The sequence below is a fragment of the Corapipo altera genome, unplaced genomic scaffold (assembly GCF_003945725.1).
Source record: "Corapipo altera isolate COAL_440 unplaced genomic scaffold, ASM394572v1 75, whole genome shotgun sequence".
Lineage (NCBI taxonomy): Eukaryota > Metazoa > Chordata > Aves > Passeriformes > Pipridae > Corapipo > Corapipo altera.
The window spans coordinates 3714064-3732884 of NW_020884887.1; positions in this window are offsets into that span (position 1 = coordinate 3714064).

Genomic DNA, 18821 nt, shown 5'->3' on the forward strand with positions numbered 1-18821 from the left:
ATTTTAACTGACAGGGTACTATTTTGGTAGCCCACTTTATTATCATAATGACTGGATAATGATAATTGCACGATGGAAGCTAAATTCTGACACAAACTACCCAGCTGAGCACTGAACAGTGTTTCTTACAACTTGCTTGATTTGTTTCCTGTTGCTTTCTGCACATCAGTTCTAATTTTGAATTCAGAAAATGCCCCTCTCACACCCACTGTCTCCCCTTTCATGCAGGTAGGTGTGGCACTGAGCTGTCCCATTCCGAGCTCCGGCAAGACTGCAAAGTCACCTCAGCAGAACTCTCTCTCAAGCCCCTTCTGAAACAGAAGAGTGACCCTAATTTACTTCTTTCATAGGTTATTAATAACCTAATGACAGAGCCCTGTTTTCTCTTCTTCCCTTCCACGCTGCCAAGACAAGAGACCTGATGCCACCCAACCATTTGCTAGGGTAGGTGAAGGATGAGCAAAATCAAAGCTGATCGCTTGGGCTCAGTCCAGAACATTCATGATTTAGGAAAAAAAAGTCTAAATTCTTGATCTGACAGTTTGGTATCATCACAACAGAAACAGGGAATAAACCCACCAAACTGCAGAGCCCACCTACTTGGTGGCAATTTGAGGTCAAATAACTCTCTGCTTCTTCCCTCATACAGCACAGGTTACTTCAAGTATTTGGAAACAGGATATCCTCTCTAACAAATTCTACCAGCTCTACTCAAAAGGAAAACATCCCTGTTAAGGGAACAGACCAAATGTGAGATTATGCCTTATTGATACTAAGTATGGAATACTAATACACCTAATTAGACAGTTTAAGTAGTGAGCCTTTCCCTTTCTTGGCCTTTACTAATCAACAATTTTTGTTTTCTCCTGTCTTAGGAGAAAAACCTGGAAATTGTGAGGTAATTTGCTCAAAAATGTGGTTTGCAATTTTTTTAAATTAATAACCTCAAGAATAAAGCAATGGGACTGGTGCCCCAGGAAGATTTACTTTTTGTCAAACATACAATGTTTATAACACATACCAATTAGTAATGTATAATCTAGAAAAAGTGCAGAGTTCTTAATCTCTAGAGTTCTCTAACTAATTACTATTTACAGTTCAACAACCTTCAAAACAGCTCTGTGACCATAAAGAAGTCATCAGGGGCCTGTCTTACCACAGAACTTCAGCTGTTTCAGAGGAGATTGCAGGAGTTGGTTAAACCCCAGAGGACAGGCAATGGCAGGAAATGTGGCATGATAAAACTGCCAAGGTAGCCTACCCATATGCAAGCAATCCCATGACATTTTAGCTGTTAATACTATTCTCTCCCTTAACAGAAAAAAAAAAAAAGTTTAACAGTCAAATACTAAATCTGCTTTTTTTTTTTTAAACATCCAAAATTCCTAGCATTGTATTAGGTCATGGGTTTCGACTCTCAGAGGAAAAGAATAAGTTCATTTAATCAGACCATGTTTCATAGCCCTTGTTTCCCTTCAGTACTCTCAGTAAAGCATTTGGAAACAGGCAAGACTTGCACAGGGGGCAAACGATTCCACATTCCACATTCTCTTCCCAACTGCCACTTGTTCTGTGTGGTCTCCCTCAAATCACCTCCTGAGTTTCTGCAGCATCACACACATGGAACAGCGAGACCTCCAGAGTCATGGGATAAATAACAGTCTTTATACCCTGTGAGATGGGTATGGAAGAGCACAACATCATTGGGTTTTCCTGCCACTTCCCTGGAACACCCACTGTTGATAAGCTTCTCTGCACAACACATCAGCCAACTGGCTCCAAAATTCAACTTAACCAGCCTTAACAGAAAGGCCTACAAACAAGAGAAAATCAATTTCTAGCTGCTCCTTTATTGCTGGGAGTAGCTTTCACTCCTAATGAAGCACATTTTAAGTATGTTGGTGGAATGGTACAGTAAGAAGCCTGGAAGGTCACTGATTGCTCTGTGGCTAATTAAACCATCCACCTGAATGGCTGCCAGTCCAGGAACCTCCCACTAGAGTCAAATGGGAAAGAGACTCTGGTTTAAAGGCATTTCATTGTTGCATATCTTTGGTCATAAATTACTGTTTCCCTGTCAACTGGGTTCAGAACACCCACAAGGTGTTCTTTGAAGTTAACCTCTTGCATTTAGAGACTTTTATACAGCTGCTAAAGAACTGCTTGATCTGGAAATGTGAGTCTTTTGAAGTTGAAAGCTAATGGCAGATTTGTTTTTATTTTTTTTTTGACAGTGATCAAGCAGTTAATGAGAAAAAGTGATGGGAAGACAGGCTTAATAGAATATGTGGATGCATCTTGTGGTTTCAGGGGTTTTTTTGGTAAGGATTAACAGGAAACCCAGATGTATGCAGGGCCACATGAGCGAAAATCATAAGGAAGAAAATTAACTTTAGTCAGACACAGGCCTTTACCAGAATTAAAGCTATTTTGGGAGTGTACTCTAAACCCCCTCACCAATGCATACAAAATAGAAAATTGAGCTGTTAGGGATTTGGCCTGTGCTGGCTTTGCATGCTAAGATAGCTGGTCCCTGACACAGGGCTAATACTCCAAGGAAAGGGCATGGCTGAACAAAATGAAGATCTGATACAAATGAACTGCACATATATGCTCTTAATGTTTTTCAAGCCCATCAGGCACAGAGTTTTTATAACACCACAGACATTCCAAGGAGTGCCTTTTGAACCCACGGAGTGAACCTTTTGAACTTTGTTATTGAAATACAGTGCTTCCCAACAGCAAAGCTAATATGAAGGCATTAATGTTTTGAGATACAGAAACATCCTGCTGTTGTCAAACAAAATCCTCTGACAACAGAGTGCCCTAGTTCCATGTGCCACTGGCGAAAGTTAGCTGGTCTAACTCACATGGGATACAGCACCAGAAAAAAAAAAAAAAAAAATCAAGATATAAGAAGAGGACTGGTGTAGTTCCGGGACAAATTTTAAGCTGTGGACAAAAAGCCTAAGAATTAAAAAGTTAGAGGATTTATTTCCTTATATTAAAATATGAATAGTCCAAAATCATTGCCTAATTTACTATGAAACTGAATAATCCACTTGCCAATTGTGCCTATCTTGGTCTTCATTAGGTTTTGTACAAATCATTTACATAAGTAAAGAAAAATCAAGCTACAGATACAATCCACATTTTTTTGTGTCTTTCGTTAGATCAAGCACAGTGTTCCCCTTGAAATCAACACCCAAAGATGATCAATCAGTCAAAACAGTTGGTGAGCAAATGAAATGCTGAAATAAAGAAAACACCCCTATAAAAGAACTTGCAATCTGGTTTAACAGCTTTGTGCGCTCTAACCTTCATAAGTCACAGTAAAATGGCAGAGGATTTCAGTCCTGCATCCTCCAAAGCTGCAATAAATGTGACAGAAATGGCAAACAGAAGCCATGGGAAAAAAAAAATAGGATACTTCCGTTTATTTCCTTTGGTACGTTCTGTTCTGGGGCAGCAGTGCCAAGGGCACTCGTAACAGACCTGTTACATGACCCGAGTAAACGAGATAAAATGTAAACATCCACAAAAAATATAAAAGAAAAAAAAAGTAGGGAAAAAAGCACATCTAACACATAATTTAGAAACCATGTTACGAACTGTAGTTGCAATCACAGCTACATGAAGGAAAGCAGTTTTTACTGTCCTTCCATTATTGCCCAGAAAGAACTTAATAGTTAGTAACTACATTTGTATGTGTCTTGTAAATCTCCTCTGATGGCGTAATTAATATTGGGAAACCTCAGCCCAGAACACATTTCTACTCTTTGATATACTTGCACAATTTATGTAGTACATTTGCTGCTAATATTTCCAGAAGGGAAAAAAATAAAAACCCCACAACTATCCAATGCTCAGCTAATCCAGCATCTCAACTCTGATAGAGCCAATACTAGATGCTTCTTTTCCTCCTTGAGGTAAGTAGTACTTTATGCTCAGTTTTGTCCAATAACCACCATTAACTTGAAGAACTGTGGATAGAGTAGTTGGACTATCAAATACAATGTTCATAGCAATTCATTTCAGGGTTGCAGCCTCCAACACCTCACCTGGACCACAAAGCAGCCAGTTCAGCACTCCTGTTGCTCTGGGGAAGCAGAAATGAAGGCTGGAAAACTTCAAGTCACCCAACCAACAATGAAAGTCAGCTGCATTTGTGGCAGGCCAAGGAATAAGAGCTAGGAAATAAAACTATGTTTTTGCTAATTTTTTGTTCCAGTTGTAGCAGTAAAATCCAGTCATGTTTAGAATTACTGTTTATATTAAAGGGAGATGTTTTCTCTCAGCTGGAGCCACCTGTGAGCAGGGCACAGTCACATGATAAATTACAGATTAGATTCTTTCAGTAAATCTGATTAAAGCCTCACTTGAGCTATCTTTTCTTTTCTGGTTTTGTCTCCTGTTATGTTGTAATATTCGCTGTTGGAGTGAGAAGAGAGGAGGGCCATGAAGATGATCCAAGGGCTGGAACACCTCACCTGGGAAAACAGGCTGAGACAGCCTGGAACAGAAAAGGCTTCAGGAAGACCTTAGAACATCTTCCAGTAGCTAGAGGGGCTCCCAGAGAGCTGGAGAGGAACTTCCTACAAGGGCATGGAGTGACAGGACAAGGGGGAATTATTTCCTCATCCTACAGTTATTCATGTACTCTAAGCTTTTACCCAGTTTTAAACAGCCACTGAACAATCTGAAAGCCAAGGCTGTTTTGTAAATGTAATCTCTTAATGAGCATAAACTAAGTGAAGTGTATCATGGGAATCTCTTCCCAACACCAGGCAAAGTGAGTGTTGTACTCTTGATCTCTAGAAAACTGCTAAAAACCTTGGAAAATTCATTGGCATCAACCTGAAAACTAAGTTGTTCAACACCAGCTTAAGATACCCACACTGCTGAAAACCACTTAGTGCTGAGTTTTGCATAGTGTAAAAAAAAAAAAAAAAAAGTAACTTGAACAATTTTACCCTTCATTTAGGGTGAACATACCACTGTGCAGAAAACCAATTTGAGCATTTTCATGTTTTGAGTGATACATACACCTTGTATGTAGAGCAAGTTAGCAGTCACTGAATGCCAGTTTATTGTCAAATATGTTTTTTCTTATTTTGACCTACCTTGGCTTTTCATTTCCTCTTAATCCGATTACCTGGAAAAGCCTTTTACATAGTTACCTGTAAACTAAATTGGCTGGGAAGGAATATTTACTTCCTTTATAGAAGCCAATTTTGAGAAATTCAACTGGAACTAACCACAGTTATAGAAGTCAATGTTATAGAAAGAATTTTTCTCTCCTCATACAAACAAGTCTCAACTTCCTTTGCATGCAAGGAGTATTTGCAGTTTTCTCAGTAACAAATGAAAAAAACCAATCCACAAAACAGTGAAATAAGAGAACCCACTCATTTTCCAATGTCAGAAGGCAGCCCACAACACTTATAAAACAGTTCATAAACAAAGAAAGAAGCCCTGGCATGAGACCAGGTGAAGTTTAAATACAGCAGGCTGCTTTCCTGTGTCACCAGAGTCAAGAATGGGACTCTAAACATGTATTTTGAGTAAATGTATGCTCAGAAATAAACACAATGCATCCTGCACACAGTAGCCACAGCAACTAATTTCAACACTAAATAGCATATAAGAACAAACTGGAAGAATTATTTTAGATATATCAGCATCCAAGACTAGGTTTTACAGTCACATATTCCTGAAAATGCTTCCTCAATATGTCACAAAATTAATTTTATTATTCCCATTTTAAAACAACTCACTTGAGCTTTCCCCTAGTATGTGCACCACAAGCACTTTTGAGAATTGGAAACTCAGAGTGGAAAAAAAAAAAATCCATGAAGGATAGAGAGGATACTGTGACACTATTAACCATTAATAACAACAAGGGAGCTGGAAGCCAATAAAACTAGTCTGCTTCAATCCAGTTCAACCCAATCCAAACTCAGTCAGTACATCAGGATGCTTCAGTCCAGTCCAAATTCAACTCAGTAGATCATTGAGACAAAGTCATTTTGCTTTCTCAATTCAGATTTCTGAGGCATAATGTCTATCTTTTCCAAATCACTTGATCAAGACAATTACATCCTAAATTCAAACCAGCTTACTTTAAGTTTGAAGTGAAGACTGGTACAAGTTGGCTACACTGATCTGCTTGAAGTGCCTGCTAGGTCTGGTATTGCACTGAACTTTGGCAGCTCAGATTCACTCACGCCTGTTGTCAGTGAGAAAGCAAGTGGTGAGAAGAAATATTCATGAATATGCATGAAAACTAAAGCTGAATTTTGATTTGGCTACATTCATAACTCGTTTATGTTCATTTCTGTGGATGATCAGATGCTAGAGATTTATTCATGAAAATGAACTGAGCACTCAGTCACCAAAAGGGAATTCTGAGCAGCATTTTCAACAGCAAGGTCTCCCAGTGCTGGTGAGCTACACAAGTCACCTAATCAGACAAGGGAGATAAGCAAAAACGAAAAAAAGATACCAATATTCACAGATGAGCTGCTAATCAGTACTAATTCATTGAGGAGTGGGAGCTCAGTGGTCTGGGTTCTGTCCTGTATTTATTCTCAGGCAGTGTAAAGCAGTAATAACCATTTCTGTAACAAAGCATTTGGGAAGCTACAGTCAGAGGCATGAGATAGGAGAGATGGCTATCAGAAATGAACCAGGAAACTGTACAACTGTGTGCTGTCCTTTCACAAATGAAATAAAACAATTAAAAACCAAAAGGGAAGAAACAGCTGATTGTTTGTGATGACAAGCTACACGACCCTACATGACAACCTAGACAAGGACTCAAGTTAAGCCCACTGTGATTTCAGGTTTGCTGAATATCTGCACAGCGCTAAGGCAAAACCTAACTGTCCTCAGGGAAGAGATTATCTCATCTGTTCTCTCATATAAAGACCCTCTTTGCACACTAGACAGTTCCCCAAGCCACAGAGAACATCAGATTTCAGGAGGGCAAATGGCAGCTTGGCTTAATGGGAAGCCATCAGGAGAGCTACATCACACCACTTTCTTCTCCAGATTATATGAAAATCCAAGAACTGTGTTACAGGAGATTTAAGTTAGAGCAGCACAGAGCCTCCACTGTAAGACTCTTACATTTCGGACTTTCAAATTCTTAAATTTGCCCTTTACTTTAAAAAGTCAATGATTTCACCAAGAAAGTTTGATTAGTTTCTTTTACTTTCTGTAATGAAGTGCCATCCTTTTTACACTTGAAAGGATCTTTGTAATAATGCAACATTGATCTTTTGAATACAGATGAGCTAACCTAGATAATAGGATTTGGTACCCGAAAGAAAGGGCTTCTGAGCATGTATATCTAAGGTTCCAGTGCCATCAAGAGGATTTTAAAGATAAGGCACTTGTTCTTGAGAAAATGTTTAGATGAGGCATTGTAACAATACCCTTTCATTTCCATTATATTTGTAGGTGGTCTTTCAATGCATAGAAAAAATTCCATGTCATAATTAAGAATGTAACAAACACACACACACACACAAGTGAGTGATGCAGAATCAGCCATAAAGAGGTAATGCATAGAAAGAAGCATCCATCAGGAGCTTCCATGGATAAAATCTCTGGAGCTTTCCTTTTGGTAGTCCTGACCACACCATGGCCAGTTCTTCATTAACTGTAAGAACACCTTCTGGAAGGAGGAAACAGTTTGTGAAAAGCATGAACAGCCTTTTCCTAGACAGAAACAAAAGTGAGGAATTTTTATTTATTTTTGATGTATCTGTTTCTATATTTAAAATGCAGTTTCACACCAGAAACTGTACCAACAACACTGTCCAGTGGAAAACTCACATGTTATCAGCAGTCCCAACAAGTCACCTCCATGTCCCTGTTCCTTAGAGCACCCAAATACAAAACAATCACTGCCAGCAAACAGAGCACGGAATTGGGCATCAAAACACTTGGGTTTTCTTCCCACTTATACTACAAACTTGTTGCATTCACTTTCTAGCCAGCATAACAAATCTACACCTTTACTCCTTCCTCATCTTCTTTCTCTTTATTAACTTTCACAGCCACCATGTGACAGCAGCAATTTCTTGTCATGTGCTTATGGCACCCTTTTCATTGCCAGGTCTGTTTGATAGCCTGTAATAATTTTATTTAATTCTATCCCTTGCAAATACAGATTAGGTCTATTCTGAGAAGGAAAGCCACGTTGACAACAGCCCTAAAAATAATCCAAGATGAATTTTGTGTCATCCATGACCTCAAACACAGAAAAATGTTTAGCACAGAACCAGCCACATTAAAGAAACAAACAAACAATAAAAAAAAACCCAACAAAAATTCAAACTACCTGTGCCACATAGCACTTTGTTTAAATCTTACAGAATTCAAAACCTTCCCCTCCTCCTCCAAGAAGAAAACAGAGCTTCTAACATCTCATCCAATCTCTTGGCCAGGCTGCCAAATCATTGTCGTAATGGAACAGCAAGAGCTGAACTCAAACTGTGCCTCTGTTTCAAACACGATTCTATTCCAAGTGTAGGCAGAGCCTTTGAGGAAGATAACATCAAGAGTCATTTCAGCTGACCTTTTTGAAATCTTTTTATGATACAGCCCATTAATAGGCTTAATAGGGAACGCATTTTGCTCCAGAAAGATTTGTGTTGGTCCGGATAACTTCAATTGGGCTTTTCCTATGTAGTGCAATCATTTTGCTGGTGACAGCACACACATGTCACCATTTCAGCTTCAGCTCTCCAGGCTTTCAGACTACTGAAACACAATTCATCCCATATTCAGAACATCAAGCGCTTCTGTTAGCCCATGATAGCAGCAGGGTATCTCCTGATTTTTTTCTTTGCAAGTGCCTTCAGGCAGCACCTATAGATTGGTAGTTTAAGAAGAAAGACAGTCTGAGCCATGGCTTTAACTTGTAAACAGGATCTTTGAAAGAGCAAAGGTGTGAGTTTGTTTCCAGTAAAGCAAACTTACTTTGTTGTTTGCTTTAGGCATTTTTGTGATAAATCTACAGAGTAGGAATGGATTTCCTGTCTGTCTCTGCAAACTCGCCTTTACTGAACCAAGCAAAACTGCCAGAATTTTATTTCCAATGCCAACATGCGTGTCAGGGTCAAAGACAAGGGGTCAAAAGTGCATTTCAGGATTAGGTGCGTTTCTTTTCAATACTTATGCAATCTGCTGTAGTAAGTGAAAATTAAACACCAGGATTTCTAGGGTGTCAAGAGGCAGAACAAAAAGGCTCTGGCATTTTATTCCTGGCTGCTTTATTAATGCACTTCTGTCATCACGTACAAGTAACTGACATTCCAAATGAAGCAGATGAACACTCCATTTAAAACAGAGAAATTTCACACATTGTGAAAATGAGATTGTTTATACTTTAGCTAGACAAACAAAACTAAATCCTGTAGAGTGTTTTCCACCCCAAGATCTCAGTATGTTTGACAAGAAAAATCCCAAACCAATTGTTTTCGTGGGTTTTTTTACCAGTTGAGAAGAGTACAGTGCAACGACATATTTGAAAACACACAAATTTTCAGATTTTGGGCCATTGTTGTTACTTCTCAGCCATCCAGCACAAAAGGAATAAGCAGATATTTCCATGCAGCCCCCCCAAAGAGTGATCCTATTGCCTCCAGCAGTTTTACTCTCCCTGTAGAAAAACGCACCTGAAATCTTAATGGCAGGGTTGGCAGGTAGCACCCAGCAAACGATGTGTACACGCTCCCAGTTAAGTATCCTCCCTCCCCCAAGCCTTCCCCCAGCGGGGCAGTGTCACCCTGCTCGCACAACCCCCGCGCCTCCGTCAAGTTGGGAAGTGAGGATAAATCAGCTACTCGGCCGCTCGCATCAGTATAAACACATAAAGAAGCAATAAACACTATAAATTTTTAACTACCTATCCCCTTCCCCCCGCGAACGTGATTCCCCCTCGCTCCCATGGAAAGGGACCCGATGGAATGTTCCACCACCGCCCTCCTGCGGCCGCGCCGCGCAATTACACCCGGCTGCAGGGAATGCTGCGGGACACCGGGAATTCCGCGACATCCTCACCCCCGGCACCGACCGACCGCGTGTTTGCTGTTTGAGGCCAACTCTGCGATTTTCCGATATCCCGTCCCTGTCACTGACCACACCGGTGTGTTTGGCTAATTGCTGAAAACGCGGGAATGCTCCGATATCCCATCCCCGGCACCAAGCACTGGTGTTTGCTTAATTGCTGCAAACGTAGGAATTTTCTGATATCCCATCCCCAGCACTGACACTGGTGTGTCTGGCTAACTGCTGAAAACACAGGAATTTTCCTAAATACTGGCTTCATCACCGACCACTGCTGTTGCAGCAACACGAGCAAGCCCTGGTCACAGCAGCTCTCGGACACAGGCTTCAAAGTCCAAGCCAACACCACAGCTCCCAAAGACAGATTCTTGACTAAGTTTGCAACGCTCAAAGGGGAAAGGCTGTTGCAAATCGTCTTTGCTGCTTTGCCTCAGTTTCAGTCTATTCCATCTCTTGGAGAGAACTTTAATTAAATGAGACGACAACCCAAACAAAAATAAAGCCCTCCACAACAAAACAGAAACAAACAAAAAAAACCCCACACAGTAACAAAAACAGGAAACCCCCAAAGCAAACCAAACAACCCAGCACACACACCACATGCACAAAAAATACACCTCTCTGGCAACAGAAGTGTCAAGCATTAGAACAGATTATTTAAGGAGATGGTGCACTTTTCAGAACAAGCTGGTCTCAAGAACAGGCTTGGTGAACTCCTCCATGGTTAGCTGTGCTTGCTCTTACACTGGGGCCAGGCACTGGAGGCTTCTTCCCAAGCCAGCATCTGGACCTCAGTTGTCCTGACAAACACTCACTTTACACAAATCCTACCCTACTGTAATTCACAGGCTGCTCACATCATTATCACACATGAAGCTGCACTACTTAAGGCATTACTAGAAGACATTAATAACTGTCCTGCATCACTTCTTCCTTTTGTAGGGGAAAAAAAAAAAGCAGGCTCAGAGAACAGCTACTCTTTTTCTAGGCACTGAGCTGACTACCAGCTGCACTTACCTTACAGAACAAGGCCAAGGAAAGGTGTGGTTTTCCCCTCCTGAAGGAAGACATGAAGATGCTTATAACTCTCCATTCTGAAACCTCTTCCCAGCACAAAACCTAAATAAAAGTATGCTCTCATCGCTTGCTCTTCAACTATAAAGGGAGCATGACCACCACCCAGAAACTTCATCCACAGTTTAAATGCACAGCACCTGTAGAACTAAGAACCTTCACTCCTCTCACAGGTGTGGTTGAGCACTGACATCATAATCACCCTGAGCCTCACCTGAAGCCTTTAGGAATGTTACTGGTTTATTCACCTGATCTAAATAAGGGTAAATGCAGGAGCAAGCAGAGTATGCTGACAAGCTAATGCACAACACCTGTGAGAAGCATTGCAGAGCCCAACTGCCCACAAAAACAGATGGGCGAGTAGAAACCAGGATAAAGACACATTTGTAGCCATAAAACACATGAACTCAGACCAGATGCATTGCCTGGAATATCTGCCAGAACTACACATTTACAGCAAAGAAGGCAGTGAAGCACTGGAGGCAGAGCTGTCCCTTCCCACGGACATGGAGCTTCACACCTCCACCATAAGCTCAGCTTACAACTTGGGGAACACAGATGTATTCAGAGATCGGGGGGGAGAAAGAATCCTCAGGACCCCTTTGAAGTAATCAGCTTAAACCATTATACTTCAAAATAAAAAATCATGCCCTGGTACCTCAGCACCACCACCTGCCTGTGTGAGGTGCCCTGAGCCTCTGGGCTTCACCCTCCACTCTCACAGGCCTCCTGTGCTGGGGCACGATATGGGGTTTCATTTCCAGAAGAGAAAAATGGGGAAAACAATCTTGGCACAGTTGTTCTGTTTTAACTGACCACCACGGAGCAGTTTCAGGGGTGAAGGTGCCTCTGGCCTCACACCCAAGGATTGGTTTGTACAAAAATCGTAGGGAAATGATCGTGAAGCACAACTCAAACAGAAGTGCTCACCACGTTACAGTCTGGGCAGCTCAAAGCAGGTAGTGAGAGCGTTTAAGTCTTTTAGCTGAATGCCACAGGCCCCCATGAAACAGCTCCCTTAGTGTTTGAGAACTAGAAAATGGGGCTGTTACCTGTGAAAGGTACTCTGAACAATTTAATTCTTCTGTGGAAGCTGGATGAAGCCTTCAGTACAGAGTGAAAATGAGCTTTTGAAGTGATCTCAGTTTTAAAGCTCCAGCTGGTTTTGATCCCCAAGGAATGCTGGATGCCTGCTCTGAAGTGGTGGCACTGCAGCAATAACGCCATAAATAGAAGAGCAGGATGTGCCTTGGATGGGCACCCACGAAACCTGTAACTGGAGGTACGAAAAGCACACTGGGGTCCAAGCTGTGAAGAGTTTTCCAGCCCAGCCATATGCTCTAAAGTGAAAAGGTCCTTGCTCTGCTCTGAGTTCTGAAATGTTTCATGCAGAATAAAAGTGAAATCATAAGAATGGGTGCTGAAAATGGAAATGAAGATGGAGGCCCAGAGGGCTGTCCTGAATCCAGTGGTTTCCATCCCTGAGTTAATGCAACATGTGATTTTAACATATGTTCAACCACATCCTACAATGGGTGACTTAATTACTACCAGGCTCCTCGATGCCAGGTTGGAGCCCTTCCTCTATTCCTAACTTCTGTGGCAGTGGATATTCACAGGTGAACACAGGCACAAGCCTCTGCTACAGAAACTGCTGCCAGGACTCAGGTTATATTAGGACAGCACTAAAGTCAGTGGGGGTTACTTACATGCAACAGAAACACAAAGCCTCAGGAGTTCACTAAGCAGTCTCTGAAAATCAAATGGAGACTCTTTTTAATATAAGTGTTACATGATATTTATGCCTGTTGTCTCTACCTGCCATAATCCAGTCCACCAGCTTTCTTTTCTCAAGCTATGTTTATGGACTTTGAAAATGAATCATCTTTTGGCTTATGTAGGATTAAGAAATTTTCCCCTCCCTCCCCATAATCCAGATAAATGATATCCACTCTAGCTGTCCTGCCTACTCAGAGCTGCCAAGCACATTTATTTTGCCTAATCTTCTTTTACAGGATCCATGCTGACTCCCCTTAAGCAATTACATATATCTAAATGTTCTGTGTGCATAATTGCTCTCCATGTATTTTCTGCTGCTGAGATCAGATTTACAAGCCTGCAGTGTTCTCAATCTTCTTCTAGTCATTCTGCTTCTATTAGATGCTCACTGGTGCCTAATGCTGTGTTTTGTCCTTTAATAAATTATCAATACAGTACATACTTTATAAAGAAAAAGTCAAAATGGCCACCACTAAGACTCAAGAAAGGAAACTTTTTAAGTTATGTTTCTCTAATCTCCCCCAGCCTAGAGGTTTTTTCTTTCCTATAGGCCTGACAATTTCAAAAAGCCAAGTGCCTTTTTCAACACTTCCCTATCAGGGAGAAGCAGGAGGGGCTGCCCATGGGGCCAGCAAGCAGGCTGAGCTCCTCATCCAGTGGCCACAGCTGACAGGGAGAGGACCAGTGACCACAGTCAGACCAAACTCAGCCCCAGGGCCAGGGAAAAGGGGCTGCAGGGCCAGTGGCCCCCTCAGGGCCCTGACATCTATCTGCAGTATACCCTGATGGTCTAAGTCATACCTCTGAGCCTTTCCCTCCACTGTTAAATACATTACCTTGCATTTTTCATACCTGTTCAGTATCTGTTGTTTCCCATATTGCCCCTCATAGTTATTGCCATACTCTTAGCTTTCTATGTTATAAGTCTTCCTACTTGAAGTCCTCATCAAAAATCAAACAAAAAGAGATCAGTCATCACCTGAGATCTGTAAACAAAAGAAAGACCGAATACAGAGGGTAATATTTTGCTGAACTTCCATCTAACTGCACCAGTATTGCCCCAGAGAGAGGAGGAAGTAAGAGTCCTTTGCTCTGTCCTGTAAGAGGCACAGATAAGATGTACTTATCAACATGACAACTTTATTTTCTTTAATCAAAATACGATGTGTAGAGCATCTAGGACATTGTGTATCTGCAGCATAGAGCTCTTTGCCACAAAGGAATTTACAAACACAGAACTCCTCATGTTGTTTAATTGTCCATGGATCTGGCTGGGTTGAGGAACCTAATGAAAAGCACAGAACTTCCTGCCCTGGGTTTCTATTATTATCTATAATTATAGGGATTGATGTGCAGAAGTGATAGAGACACTTCATGGTTCCCCTCTTTTTGTCTAGGCTTCTTGTTTCCAAAATCACTCTCTTCATTTCTTCTGCATTAGTTTAACATTAACCTCCAAAAGCAAAGCTTCCAGATCTGTGGGATATGCAGGCACTTACCAGGAATGCCCCCGTGTCACAGCTGGATGAATCAGGATTCCAGAAGCTGAAGCAGCTGTACTTTCCTCCCGATAGAACAAGCTAAACAGTTCTCAGCAGGAGGGAGGAGGACATTGTGCAAAGCTCCCCCCTTGATTGCATAGTAGATAATGAAGAGAAGGGATATCAAAAGTACAAGTAAAGGTTCAAGGTAATGTTATGCATCCAGTTAACACGGACTTTTGTGCTTTTAAAAGTCAGGTTGAAAGGAACAGTACTCTTAAGAAGTATGCAGGTTGTGTGGATGTTGAGACAAGCACTGCCTGCAGCAGACTGGTCAGAGACTGTGTGTGATGCAGGTTTGCTCTTACAGTCATTATTTACATCTTGTTTGCATGAAAAGATAGGATGAATATTAGACACATTAATATTTTAGTTACTAGGTATATCTTCATTTACACTGCTGTATTTAATTTGTCTTCGTATCAAGGACTTTGTTTATGGATACTGGTTATCTTGTACTTTCAGTGTGTCTCTTTATGTTTGTTTTTTTTCTTCTAATATCTGTTGCCTTTGTGTATGACTGTCATCAGTGTACACAGTTGCAGTTTTGTTGGTGCTAACTATCTGCTAAAGGCTTGAAACAGTCATGCAGAGACTTGGTTCCTATTTCTTTTTCCTTTAGCTAATCAGAGAAAGGATAGTTCCCCATAGCTCAGAGAGTTTGGTGGGAGAAAGTCCTCAGGGAGAAAATCCAAAGCTATTGCTTCAATATATGAACCAAGCAGTTCTTCATAATGCCTCTGATATTCACACACCTGGGAGGGGATAAAAAATACCTGCTGCTGTCACCCACTGGGCTATTTGTGCCTGTATTGCCTGTTCCTTGCAAGACACAGTAAAACTATTGCAAGACTGTTGATTTGCAATTTAGATTAATTATTTTGAGAAAATACATAGAGCGTTACACAGAGGAATGTGTTTTGCTTTCATCCGGACCCTTCTCCTATTCACAAACTCTTCCCTTCCTGCTGTCTTCCTTTAGAAACTGAATTGGGGCAAAATAAAGCCTCTTTATGTACAAGGGCATTGTTAGTTAATTTTCAGTTCTTCAGATCCACACCCATCTTTTGAACCTCCACTGTTGCAGTGTCTGCTGCTCAAAATATTTCTCTTCCCACTCCTGCTAGAATATTCAAATATATAATTCATCTTGACCTTGTGCCTTGTCAGCTTTTAATACTTCTAATTACCTGTCTGCTCCAGCATAATCATGAAACCTTTTAACATCTGGAAACATCCAGTTTCCAGAATTTGACCTTATGCAGCCTTTCTCAGGGCCAAATAAACTCACTGAGACTTCTGCCAGTTTCTGTTCCCCTGTTTAGATCTACCTGAATGGCAGCCTTGCCCCTGAGCACAACTGCTCCTTCACATTTTGGTGCCATCTGCAGACTTGCTGAGCATGTATTCCATCACCTCCCCCGGGTCAGAGGTTCATCCCATTTGTTTCTTCCAGCTGTTAAAGAAAAGGACACAATTTTCTTCACAGTGGAAAAGGTGCAGTTGGCATTGTCCTCCCAGTATTTGTCCCAGGTGTTTGCCCCAGAGATCAGTTCTTCAGGCTTGTTGTTGAACTAATTGAACTTATACAGGATATTTGTGCTACCTCTTTTGGTCTCCTGAGGCAATAGAACTACATGGCTACGACTGGTATACAAATCCAAGCTTCTTTTTCATGAATTCTTTAACCTTGACTCCTGCTAAGCCTTTTTTCCATACCTTATTTGCCCATCCATCATTTAAAACTTTTGTCCTGATTTTTTTATATTCTCATGACTCAGAAATTGCAAGTCACTCACTATTAGATGATGATTAGTAATTTTGAAAATTAGACTATTTGGTGGTCGAGTTAAAAATAAAAATATACCAGTTGAATCAAAAGGCAAGAATAGAACCTGATATTTGAAACTGTAAAGTACTGGGTTGTTTTGGAAACTTCCCACCCAGACAGTGCCAACAAGCACAACAACTTTGTGCACCAAACATATCAGGCAAATATAGTATATATCTATAAAAGAAGGATCAGAAACTCCAAGCAATTAAAATTCCTACTGATGACTAAAAAGATTTGTGTGCTGCAGTGCTGGTGGAGGGAGGAAGAGGATAGCAGGAGGTCAGAAAATATTTTTACGTACAACTGGAGGTTAAAAGTACATCAGCCCCAAAGGTTCCAGGGATGTTTTTCCCAGACATATTGGCCAAAAGTGTCTCTTCTGTCTTCTGGCAGATGGCCAAGCTGGAGGACTAAGAGCCTGTTCCCACAACTGCAGTTCCCTCAGCTCAAACAGCAGAACCATGTGTGTTGGTCCATTCAGCATTTCCCTAATTTCTCTGCTTGACTACCGGCAACTAATTGTGAGCAATTAGCTTTCCCAGATTTCTTTCAAGTAAAACCTACAAGCTGTTTAGCCCCTCCTTTGCCTTTTAGCAACACAACAATCCCATAAAATGCAGGGCAAGCCCTGTGTGCACACATTCTGACTTGCACAGCACTGTCACTGGGGCTGGGGTAGGAGCAGTGGCTTTGGGGATCTGACCAGGGCCATCCCCTGTGATTGCACTCACTGCCATCACTACCAGTTCCTGCACTGAAAAGATTCAGAACTTAACTGCTGCACTCTTTGATACCACTGTGAATTACAGTAACCCCAGCAGAGTACTATCAAAACTTAAAAATATGTGTGAAGCAATAATCTGTATCCTTATTCACCTCTCATCAAGGTACTCCCAAGCATCAAGGCTTCCAAGTTTTATACCTGTACTTAAATGTAAGCACAGTAAGGAACCCTACTGAAATCAGTGGAACATTAAGCACAGACAGAAATCTTTTCTGTAATAGTTTTCTTAATGTAATTCCTAATCCCTGCTGTCTACACACTTTTTCTTTTTCCATACCTATTAATGCCATTTTTTCATGCTGGCAAATGCCCTATGACATTACACAGCAGTCATTATTTTGGAAGCTGGTGTCACAGAACAGCCAATCCTCCTCAAGAGCCCTTTCTCAGGTTATAAAGGAGCCATTTCAGACAGAAGCCTCACTTCTCTAAGGTTATAATTAAATACAAATTCAGGCAAGTAAGAGTTATAAAGTAGACAAACAACACTGCCAAGCCACCAGTTCCCTGAGCTCAAAGCTGCAACTCAGGGACCCTCAAGACAGTGCCAATCTTACCAATTCACGTCTGAACTGCAAAATCTCATCAAAACCAGTGTATACTGTAGGTTATGTATTTCTGTCTTATTGTACAGCTCATCTAAGTTCCTGTTATACTGTAATCCCTAGATGTACAAGCAGTTTCATATGTGACTGGCTGTAAACCCATCAAGCCAATCAGGCAAATAAAGGTATGCCACTTAAAAAGGGCATCCAGATATGATTTAATTACAGAGCATGTGGGAACAAAATGGTTAAAACTTGGGTAATTTATGTCATTAGTGAGTTAGTGTAAAACAGCCTCGTGTAACTTAGGGCAGAAATCACTGATATAATTTGCAATCAAGTTACCTGCTCTGCCAGGTGACACACAGGCACAGGTCACCTGGGAGCTCCTGCAGGTACCTCCTGAAGGTGCCCTGGGCTCTGGAGCAGGAGCTGGTTCATCTGCTGCCACCACACTCTCCACAGTCAGGGCATTTCCTGAGCCTCCTGCACAGCTGGGCAGTCCCTCTGAACACACTGCACAGCCAGGGAGGAGGAGTCCTGAACAGACTTATTTATGTTAATCACTGAAAAATTGGTTTCAGCCAACTGTCCTAATTCAAACACCTCTGCAGCAGAACAGACTCGAATGCAGTGAGTGGAGATAAATGTGTTGTTACAGGGGGGTGATGTCAGGCAAAGCTGAGTGAATTATTTCAGCTGTCCCTCTAGTAGTGAAGTGCCTTGAGACTGCAGCCTGCAAGGGGGATGCTGAGGACACAGATTCCCCCTGACAAGCTATAGCTGGACAGGGGGCTTTTCTCCACAGAACTGACAGTCAACCAATTTCTCATTTCCCATTGTAACTCTTGAAATAATGATTCCTTATTTGTTACTTGGTACAGAAAAAGGTTAAAAGGAACTGTTGTTTCCATATTTTGGTTTAAGTATTTACATCTAAGATGATACTATTACTGATTTTGTAACTTGCTATGATTTTCCCCCTTTAAGCATTAAGAATATTTTTCTTGGCAGGAAAACTGTGTAGCAAACAGACATGACCATTAGGAAAATACTTGCCCTTAACCTTTGTATTGTCACAGCCTTCAGCTTGTGGTTGTAAAAGAAAGAAGTGATATCCAAATGGAGTTTGGTATTTATTTTATGTAGTCCACATATGGAGCAAAATGGAAAACACATTAAGA